Source organism: Pteropus vampyrus, unplaced genomic scaffold (genome assembly GCF_000151845.1).
Source record: "Pteropus vampyrus isolate Shadow unplaced genomic scaffold, Pvam_2.0 Scaffold523, whole genome shotgun sequence".
Lineage (NCBI taxonomy): Eukaryota > Metazoa > Chordata > Mammalia > Chiroptera > Pteropodidae > Pteropus > Pteropus vampyrus.
Window position 1 is genome coordinate 79,472 of NW_011889304.1, and position 11,521 is coordinate 90,992.

The 11,521-nt window shown below is 38.3% G+C and overlaps 2 pseudogenes; one reads left to right on the forward strand and one right to left on the reverse strand.

Annotated features, from left to right (window-relative positions):
• The first annotated feature begins 3,583 nt into the window (after positions 1-3,583).
• On the forward strand, positions 3,584-4,563 carry LOC105307879 (annotated as a pseudogene).
• Positions 4,564-5,329: 766 nt separating this feature from the next.
• LOC111733105 lies at positions 5,330-5,448 on the reverse strand (annotated as a pseudogene).
• Between the last annotated feature and the right edge of the window lie 6,073 nt (positions 5,449-11,521).

The window sequence follows — 11,521 nt, forward strand, 5'->3', positions numbered from 1 at the left end:
AGTCTTCAGAATTTTTTTTTCCTTGAAATACTTTAAGGTTATCTAATGTTGGATTATTATTTTTATAAGATCATTAGGGACATATGGATTTTTAACTTACTGATGTGTTTCGGTTCATTCATAAAGTACTTAACTCGTCTTATCTTTGGCAGTGAGAACCTTCCTCTTCAAATTGGTGCCAGGGTCCTTTCAATGTGACCATGAGTTTTGTTATCCTTGTTATCTTCTCTGCTGTCTTGTTCAAAAACATATTTCAGCTTCATCTTGTAAATTTCCTGTCCCAGGCTTGAGATCAAGGTTCTTTTTCAAAAAGCTCTCTCTTTTTTCACAAAAGGAAATTGCATAGAGAGCTGATAGTCTGGGGCACCTTGCAACTAGACCCTTTCTGTGAAAAGGGAATAGAAAAAATAGATTTGTAAAATATGCCACTATAATACATACTTTAGCAAAATTGGAACAAACAATAGCAGTGTATTATATATTGTTGTTTAAACAATACTTTTGGGCCCCTAATGAAATTCCTGATTTTAATATAGTACTCTGATTATATGTAAGAAAATCTCTGTGCTTTCAGGAATAGTATATTGAAGTATTCCCTGTAAATAGGAAATACATTTCCAAATTATATACCAATTATTCAGAATGCATTTTATATCTATGTTTCTGTGTATATAAACATACATGTATGTCACATGTTTATGTGGGGACAGAGAGTGAGAAAAAAATAAATTGGAGCAAAAGATTTAAAATGTTACATTTGGAGTTTACAAGTGTATCTTTTAAAATTCTTGCAGCTGTTCTATAAGTTTGAAATTATATCACATTTTTAAAATACAAAAATGATTTCATGTGTTTGCCTAGTAGGAAACCAGATCTATCATGAAATCAACTCAAATGAATCAAATAGTTTTATGTAATTTCAACCCTTCTTGACATTTTAAAACAAATAGAAGAGATCTTCCTTAAACTTTTCATAAATATCGACAACAAAAAAACCCTACCAGAAACACCAAACATAGCATCCATTATTAAAATATTTCATCTAAGTTCAGGAATCAAAGAACTATTACTTTATTTATTGACCTTTAACATTAGACCATATGACTATTCAGTAGATGACAGGAAAAATATACATATATATGAATTGGAAAAGAAATAATCCTTTTCTCATCTCAAAGAGCATTTTCTAAAATAGTATAATCACTGTGAGTCCTACCACGAACATCCCATTCAATTTTGTAACCATTTATGCTCCCACATTTTATGATATCTATCACCTGTTTTTCTCTCTTTTCCATGGAACCCATGAGTTAATAACAAACTGCATAACTTAATAATGAGAGCATCATTTACTATCTGTAAAAGTTCTATGGTGGCGAAATTATTGTAATGTTTTTTGTGTTAATATATCTTCTGTACCCAGAAACATGTGTGACTCACATAAACTATAAAATTAATCTTTCTTGAAGCACTGAAAACATATGTCACTGTAATACTCCTGTCTTTTTGAACCACTCTGGCTACTTCTAACTTTTCATTCACTGTCCTCCCTTCACTATGAGTTCCCACAGAGACTCAAGAATTTAAAAAGAATTATATTTGGAAGAGAAACCACCAAGGTGTTTAAAACTCCAGCAGAGTTTGTGCTTGACATCTCTCACTCAGTAGATCTCAGAGTCCTCTACTGAATTTCCACTGAGATTATTGTTGATTTCAAATGTGGGGTCTGCCCTTCTGTTTCTGCCACTTCCATTTGATATTTTTATTATTCACTATAATTGCTTTTGACAATTTGCACAATTAAATGATCTTCACAGACACACTCCATTCTCATTGCAGACATTGTCACTGCAATTATAGATGAAATGACAATCACTTCCCGACAAAGAGATGAGATGGAAACCCAAAGCTTTAATGCTGGGTTCAGAGGTCCTTTCCACACCTGCACAGGTGCTGTCTGGGCATCTACTACCCCAACAGCAAGTGCCCACTAGATAAGTAGCGGTTCTTTTCAGATATGTATCAGATTCTGAGATGGACTTCATTAGAAAATTCACTCATACATGTTTCTTGGGATTGGAACAGAAAACTATCACACACAAACGCTTGCATGTCTATTCAGCACAGATTTGATTTTAGGAAACCCTTGGCATATTGCCAGTCTCATTGACCTGTGCTGAGACTGTCTGACCTCTCTCCTCTCCTTCCTGTTACAGCCCTCTCCGAAGTCATCTCTCCCATGTCCCTGACTGCACACAGGGACCCTCAAGTTTTTACTCTCCAGGCTTTATGCTCAGGCAAGTGACAAGAAGAGAATATGGGAGCCCAGCCACTGAGCAGACATCCATTGTCTGTACGTTTTGTTTGCGGGGGAGTATATTGGGCTAAATGGAGTCTAATAATGTGTCTCTAACATTTCTGTCTTTATTAGAAGAATGTTAACTTTTAGAGAAAAGCAAGGGTCATTCTGTCTCCCATGTCAAGGGAAAAAGCTTATTTAATGAAATGTGTAGTTAACTATGTTCGATAACATGTTTTAGGGACATCTTGGATGTTTTCAGCCCCACCCCCAGCGGTGTCAGTTATCTTCAAGTTTTGTTTTCTTTTGGTGAGGAATGGCATTTAGGTATCACCATTAACCACATTAGTTAATTTAGATGGTCATTACTATGCACTTGCTTATGTCTAGACTTTTTCTAATGAAAATAGAAAATACATATATGTTTTAATTACATGCATTATTTCTGCTTTAATGTAGATTGTGAGTGATATTGAAAATTTTATTTCATGCATATAATTTTTTGTCTTATACTAAAAGGCTTGTTTAGCAATTATATTAATAGATTTTTATATGTTTCAAATTGTTGATGCTAGTATAATTTGCAAAATATTGTTTCTATAGAAATAGTTTACTATTTCTTTTCAGGCATTTCTGCCTTCATCCATGCCTGTTTTCCAGGAACTTGACATTTTCTTACAAGTATCCATAGAATATCATGCTGATAGACAATCAGGGTAATCTTTTCATTTAACTTTGAATTTTATGGACTCTGGTTCTGAATTTTATTAATTTTTTGATAACTATGTGATATATTTATATTTATACATGTCAAATATGTAACTCAGAGTACTTCAGAAAACCTAGTTTACATTTCTATCCTTTTATCCCATTCAGTCTCTGCCCCTATATTTACATTTTTATATTCTTAAAAAATACCCTTACACATGTTCTATATCTTGTCTTTTCCATGTAAGAATATATCATGGAGAGAAGTCCATATGTGTGTACAGAGATCTTACAGCTGTAAAAATCTCATTGTGCAGTTGTGCCGCCTCCATTGACCCTGGAGCTGCATACAAAGACTGTTTAAAATCCAGGTCTTTATTGACTTACCTTTGCACATGTGAGCAAAAATTCTAACTACCCACTTACAGTGAGAATATATGGAAGAGGCTAAATTTTAAAAATCGAAGGATATGGTGATGGTGACATTTATTTTCCTTTATTTAACGGCTTATTCTTCTGATATCAGTTGCAACCCATGCCCTCGAGGTACTAATGTGATGCTTTCTGCCAGCTGGGATATGGGGGACTATGTTCCTCACTCAGACAGGAATTGGTCTCATGGAAAATCTCTCCCTCCTTGGTCTTTATAACTTCACTTTGCTCACTTGACATAATTTGAGACCCACAGACCTGATTCTCATGCAGCTGGTCTCAGCCAACTGTGTGGTTCTTTTCTCTAAAGGTATCCCTCAGACAATGGCAGCTTTTGGATGGAGGTATTTTCTGGATGATACTGGATGTAAACTTGTCTTCCATTTTCACCAAGTGACCACAGGTGTTTCCTTCAGCACCATCTGCCTCATCAGTGGCTTCCTGGTCATTAAGCTGAACCCCAGTATTCGGAGTTGATGGAGCTCAAGATTAGACCCATAAAGTTCATTGCCTTCTGCTGTTCCCTCTGCTGGATCCTGCATCTCATGATAAATTTATTTGTTCCTACAACAGTAAATGGTCTGTTGAACGGAAGAATGTTAGTGTGAAAGGTAATTATGGATACTGTTCTTGGCATATGAAAGAGGGTTTTGTTGACTCATTAATTACAGTGATATATTTTCCCCCTCACTTTATGAGTTTGGGCTTTATGGTCTGGGCTAGTTGCTCCCTAGTTCTTGACCTACGCAGACACAAGCAGCGAGTCCAACACATTTGCAGGAATAGACCCTCCCATGAGGCCAGAGCCACACGCACCATCCTGATCCTGATCCTGATCCTTTGGTACATTTTATTCAGCCAGCAGCATTTTGACAATTTGGATGACTCTAGCTGTAAATTGAGGCCAGTGGATGGTGAACATCTCGGTGTTTGTGGCACCATCTTTTCCAACATTCTTCCCCTTTCTGCTCATCATCAGTGACACCCGTGTCTCTCATCTCTGCTTGGCCTGCAGGGCAAGGAAATCAGTTTCCTAATCTGGTTGTAGTTCCATGAGTCTGTTCTCCATCATCCAGATATTCATTTCACTCTGGTCACTACTAAACTGTTGTCTGTGTCTATGAGTTTTTGTCTGTCTTATTCATTTTTGTTGCTCTCAGTTTTATATCCCACATGTGAGTGAGGGAAAGGGGAGAGGGGGGTAGGTAGAAAACAGTAAAAGGGGTCAAATATATGGTGATGAATGAGATTTGGCTTTGGTGGTGAACACACAATGCAATATATAGATGATGTATTATATATAATTATTCATCGATATAATTTTATTGACCCAATGTCATCCCAATAAATTTAATTTTAAAAATATTCATTTCAACATTTGTTAATATTTGGGAACATCTTAAATGTCAGGAATGTGTGATGCTATTGCAAATAAGGACAGTAATGTCCTTGTCTGTATCAATCTTAATGTAGATCTAAAAATGAACATCATGTATATACCAAAAAAAAAATTCCTCATTCCAACTGTTAAGTTCTTCAGTGGAGAAGATCAGGACATTGAAAAATAGTGTAATGGAGAGAAATTCTTAAGTTTAAGGCCCTAGGTAAGTCTAATACTTTGAACCTTATAGAGATTCCAGGGAAGTTTTTGGTTAGTTTGTTCAGTTTTATTTGAATGTATTTCAAAGCACTGTTGAATTCATCTTTTTGACTGAAGGCAAATCACCTGGAAAGACCCAGGTAAAAAAAGAAGATACATGCAGTCTCACGGGAGGGAGAGGAATCCTGCATGCTGGAAGTATTATTGAGAGATGGGAGCACAGCACAGACAAAGGGGATGGTTGTCCTGAGTAACTGCTTAGCACAGGCCAAGAAATTTTTTTTTTTTAATGCCTACAGCACCCGGTATTCCTAGGTGGTCTCCTATCCAAGTACTAACCAGGCCCAACCCTGTTTAGCTTCTGAGATCAGACGAGATCGGGCGTATTGGGGGTGGCATGGCTGTAGGCATGGGCCAAGAAATTTGAACTTTTGTTTGAGGAAAATGACAGCGAAGGGATTCAATCTGGCGAGTGAAAATAGCAGGGTTCCTTATTACAAGTTATTTATAAAATATTTCATTTAAAAATTTTTACTTGTTTTTACTAATGATACTCTAACACTTTATTGTTATAATTTGAATTGAAAAATGAATGATGAATAATCTATCTAGCAAAATAATGATGTCAAACAACAATAAAAAACAAGATCTGAATCAAAAGGGATATAATACCTTTATTGAAAATATCAACGGCCTTATGAATTTTTGAGTGCTTGCTCTATTTTACACTTTAATTTTCCTGTGCAGATGTAAGCTATGGGTCATAATCATCGCAAAAAAAAAAAAAGGTGTCGGATATTATTTAACCTTCAAGGAAAATGCATTATCAATTTCTGATGGCCAAGATTATCTAAATAATTTACAAATTGTTTTTCTCTGCTAGTTTCACCAAATTTAGTATTTCAAGAGACTTTAATTCCAAACACCAATAGCCAATTTTTTTAAAGGCCTATTTCTCTCTAGAAAATTGTACTTTTTCAATCTTTTATAATGAAATTCTACCAACTTTAGTCAAGTATGTGTTATTATATGTCCCTGTAATTATGTGTATTAAAATGCCAATAGTATTTATTTAATACCCAAATTATGAGTCTTTATATCTCACTGAATTCCAAAGTTATCAAAAAATTTCAAATTTACCTCTTTTGTTGTTTTTTAAGTAATTATACACATAGTCTCTGAATTTTTCTTGGTTATTTTAAAGAACTAGTCTGTGAGAGGGCTTTATCATTCATGTTATTTTAATTTTCAACAGATTTAAAATCAGTATAGGGATTCTTAATTTGCATATCACAGGTCCAAAGTATAAACAATGATTTCTATTGAATATTATGCTGGTAAAAGATAGATACAGTCGTTTTACTTTGACCATTGTTCTAGTGTAGGTGATTTAATCCTGTCTTGTGAGCGTTGGGTCATAACTGAGAATACGTAACCGAGGAGGCGCTTTTCCATCGAACAGACCATTGTGGGGCTCAGCGATGCTGTACAGGTAACCAGGGCTAGGACAGGGACTGCCTTGCCCGGGTGCCCGCTCCCCTTCCGCCCCGCCCCCAGAGTCGGATGGCTGAGGTGAGGGCACATCCCTTGGGGCCTCACCGCCCTCAGCCACCCTGATCCCTAAAGCTCTGCATGTGGGCGCTACTACCGTTGTGCAGGCCCCTGTGTCCCGGACTGGTGAGCCGCTGGTGGGCGCCGTGTGGGGTGATGGAAGAGGGTCACAGGCGGAGGGACCGTTCGTGTGAAGAAGAGGGGGTGGCTGAGCCCGGAGGACCTGGGAACCTGGAGTTTGTTACGTTTGTCCAGGGAATAGACATGCTAATCTAAGAATAAAATGCCGCCCAAAGTGAGCGCAAGGGAGCATTTATTTCAGATTTTTAACAAAATAGGTATTCTGGAAGCTTTGATTCAGGCAAAAGTGCAAATAGCCTTCTGACAAGGAGACAAAGACAAGGGGTACTGAATAGAAGTGGAGACACTTCAATGGAGGGCACTTCTGTTGATGCAGGATGACCTAAGACAGTGATGCTGATTCTGGACAATGTTTTCAATTTTCAGTCCAATAGTCATAAAAATGTTTTCTTGTTATTTTTGCAAATAGTTCTTTTGGGGCTTAAGGTTGCTTTAGGCCCAGTCCAAAGGCTATTTTGTGTTTCAGAATGCCAGAGGTTTCAGGCGCAAGATGTGCAAGGCAGTTCCTCTGGCATGGCAGTTCCAGTTCCATTTTAAAGTGGCTGTGTTTATATTATTGTGACAAAATGTTAGGAGTGATGCCTGGAGTGGCAGGCTGAGCAGTTGGATGGACATTCTCAGGATGCTGAAAATCATGGAGGGTTGTGAAAGACAGAGTTAGAGTTTTAAAACTTTTCCAAAAGCTGCTTGGGGGAAGAACAGGCTGGATGGTAGGTAATAATAGTGTGACAGGAAGGTTTCTTTGCCCAAGGTCACACAGCTGGTAAGAGTCAGCACTGAGGACTGAGACCCAGAGATAATGCAGTCATCCCAGGTCACCTGGCTCCAGAGCTGAGGAGGGGTACAGGGAGGGAGGAGCCCAGGGATCTCCAATGATATCACATACCTCTAATTATCTCCTAGGTAATTTTCTGATGTTCAAAGTAAGCATTTCTTGGGTTATCTTGACAGTTTTACTCTTCCACGAACACTTACCAATGTAGTAGAGTTTTCTCTCTGTGGAAACCTTGTACAAATGGAAATGTATGATAAGGATTATTATCTGCTTAATTTCATTTGCACAGTATGGTATTCATGACTTTACCATTGTTCTTGTGTGTTTATCAAGTGCTTCTTTTTCATTTTTGTTTAGTATTCTATAGCACAGATCTGTGAATATGTATTTCTACAACCTTCTGTTGAAAGTTTCTTTGGAGAGGTTCTTTGTGCATGGTATTGGAAAATATAAATATCACTATTGCAAACATGCCACATTTTCTAGTTTATAAACGAACACTTATCTAGAGTATGTATCAAGGGTAGGAATTTCTTTTCCACAGGAGGCACAGATTTAAATTTATAATATTTACGAATGTCTTCAGTGTTACCAACACTTGACGATATCAGGCTTACTAAGTTTAATTAAACTGATGAGCTTTGTTTTAATAGCACAATCTTAGTCATTTTGTCTTGCAACACCATTAAGTACTCCAAGTTAAAATAATTAATACCGAGAATAATAGATGTCTGCTATCAACATTAAAAAATTTAGCCAAAAATGAAACATACCATGATTTGTTACTTTTACTTTCCATTTTATTCCAGAATCTATTGACTTGAATTACCTTATTTGATTATTCTCTCCAAGATTTTCATTGAGGTAGCCTTTATATAGAAAACAAAACTACATACTATAATATATATGTAAATAATATTTATTATATGTGTAATAAAAGAAAAAACGAAGGACTGTGCCAAGTCTGTCTTTTAACATTTTAAATGTAATGGTGCATCCACTTTTATGTTGAGAAACCCAAGTTAAATCTTGTTCTTTATAAGTGGTAGGCATTGCTGACTCTAGTTTTGATGTACTTTTTCTTGGTCTCCACTATACCACTTAGCCAATGCGCAGACGGTCAGGCTGGGGCGCTCCTCCAAACGGCCACCTGGGTAATGGGACTGCATTTCCCAGAACATGCGTCTTCCATCCTGGACCAATGAAAGCCCAGAGAGGGGCCTTTCCGTGAGTGCGTACCAAATCGGGGCAGGACTTCCAGAATGTTCCACGTGGTGATCATTTTGGTTCTTGGTGCCGTTCACTGGTGGTAATAAGCTCGAGGTCACTGGGTTGGACCGAGGTATCGAGCGGGGGGAGTAAGAGGAAATGTCATCACTGCAGTGTCGTGTTTAGGGTTCGATGTGAGTGCTGCCAGGGTGACCTGCTTCCAGGATGCCCACCCAGGTCCCCATTATATCGCACGGCCTCCCGGCAGTGCTACGCCCACAGGTTCTTCCAGCATGGCTATGTTACTGCATCCCGCCTGAGTGAGTGTTGTGTTCTCTGGACCCTCACTTGGCCTAAAGCACACTCAAATCCTAAAGCCCCCAATCAGGGTCTCCTGCCGACGTCACTGCCGTTCCAGGCCGTCTCCAGAGCAGTGGGTGTTCGTGGATGGGGGACCCCATTTCTGAAAGGCACCATGAGGAAGAGTGTTACAGGTTGTGGCACCAGCATGTCTAAAGCCTTGGACGTACGCTTGAGCAAGAGGCGTTCAGGAAACCGGGGGTCCAACTCATGTTTGCAAGGAGCAGAGTATAGGGAGACACGCCTGTGATGGCAGCCTGAGCAGCTGGGCCGTCAGTCTGGGGCTCCTGGGAGCCTTGGAGGTTGGAACAGAGGATGGACACTGAGTTTAAAACTATTCCAAATATTGCTCAGGGAGAACTGTCTGAGAGGGAAGAGATATGATAAGGGCGGAGAGAAAGAGACCAGTGAGGAGGGCTCAAAAAGTTTTGGTTTTGGCTGGACCAGAGAGGTGGGAGTAGAGTGGTCATACATAGGTGCAGATTCTTCATGGAGCTTAAAGACAGAACTGATAGATTTTCCTGCTACATCAGATGTGGCCATGATAGGAAGTAAATAACCACCCCAGATTTTTTGCCCGGACATGTAAAGAATGGAAATGAGGAAAGTTGTGGTAGGAACCGGATTCAGGGGTAAGATTGGGAGTTGGATTTTGGACATGGTAATTCTGAGATGTCCCAAAGTGGAGGTGGCACATGGGCAACTGGATTTGCAGGTCTGGAATTCTGAGGAGAGGCCCCGAGTCCTGGTCCAGGACCAACACTGGTGCTCAGATTGGGAGAGTAGGGAATCAGGTTTTACTTTCAGATGGATCCTGAAATGAGGGAGGATAGGAATGGAACCGAAAGGCAGACAAGAGTGAGTGGGCCTCAAAAGGGGACGGATTTTGTGGTACAAGGGGAGTCTGTCAGAAGGGAAAGCAGTAGAGAGCAAGGAGTCATGCCTGGGATGGAGATAATCGTAGAAAGTGGTGTGTGTTTGCCTTTTTGAAGTCTCAGCGGACCCTCGTGTCCACGTGAAAAGGGACATGGTAGTCAGCCAGGCTAGTGGAGCTGCTCAGGCCCAGTCATGGACAGAGGAGCCTCAGTTTTCTCAGGAAATTTTAAATTTAAAACTGTATGGACTTAAATTTATATGGGCACTTTTAATAGTCGAAATTATAATGAACATTTTTGTGTTTGGTTTACATATGTTTTCTTACATGCTTAAAAGGCACGTAAGAAACACTCAAACTTTGAAAAACTCATCACTTCATTTACACTAAAATCATTTGCATAAGTATTAATCCTGTGGCAAGTAATATGACTTATTTTTGTAAAATTTACTTAACAGAATTTGTGATTTTAGCCATTTCTAAGCACATATAGTTCAGATTCACATTGTTATGCAGCTGATCACCACCATCCATCTCCAGAACTTTTTCTTCTCAAGCTAAAACTGTATACCCATTAAACAATAATTTCCATTTCTGCTCCTGCCAACCTGTGGCAACCACCATTTTATTTTCTGTTAGTATATTTTGACTCATCTAGATACCTCATATAAGTGGAATCATACACTGTTTGGTCCCTTCGTGTCTGGCTTATTTCACTTAGCATAACTATCTCCAAGGTTCATCCATGTTGTGGCATGTACAGGATTTTTTTTTTTTTTTAAAGATGAGTAATATATTCCACTCTATATATACATTTTTTTTAATTCATTCAGTGGTCAATGGACATTTCTGTTGTTTCTACCTGTTGGCTATTGTGAGGAATGTTGTTATGAACATGGGCGTACAAATGTCTCATTATGCCCCTACTTTAAATTATTTTAGGTATGTTCATAGAAGTGAAATTACTGGAACCTATGGTAAATCTGTGTTTGTTTTATAAGATTCTGTCATACTTTTTTCCACCATTGCTGCCCCATTTTACATTTCTACCAGCAATATACAAGAGTTCCAAATTCTCCACATCCTAGTCAACTCTTTTTGGGGGAGGGTTTTTGTTTTTTGTTTTTTGTTTTTTTTTTAATAATAGCCATCATAGTGTACTGGGTATGAAGTGGTAGGTATTGTGGCTTTGATTTGCATTCCCCTAATGATAGTGATGTTGAGCATTTTTACATCTGCTTTTGCTTGTTTGTATATCCTCTTCGGAGAAGTGTGCATTGAAGTTCTTTGCCTATGTTGTAGTCAGGTTGTTTTGGTTGTTGGATTGATTGTAGGAGTTCTTTATGTATTCTAGTTGTTAATCCTTTATCAGGTTATGATTTGCAAATAGTTTCTTCTATTTTATGAGTTGCCTTTTTTTAATACATAGTTTTTTTAGAGCAGTTTTAGGTTCACAGCAAAATTAAGAGGAGAGTACACAGAGATTTCTCATATACACGTCCTCACACATGCATAGCCTCGCCATTTATTACAATCGATGAATATACCTTGATTGCTTTTAATCACCTGAAG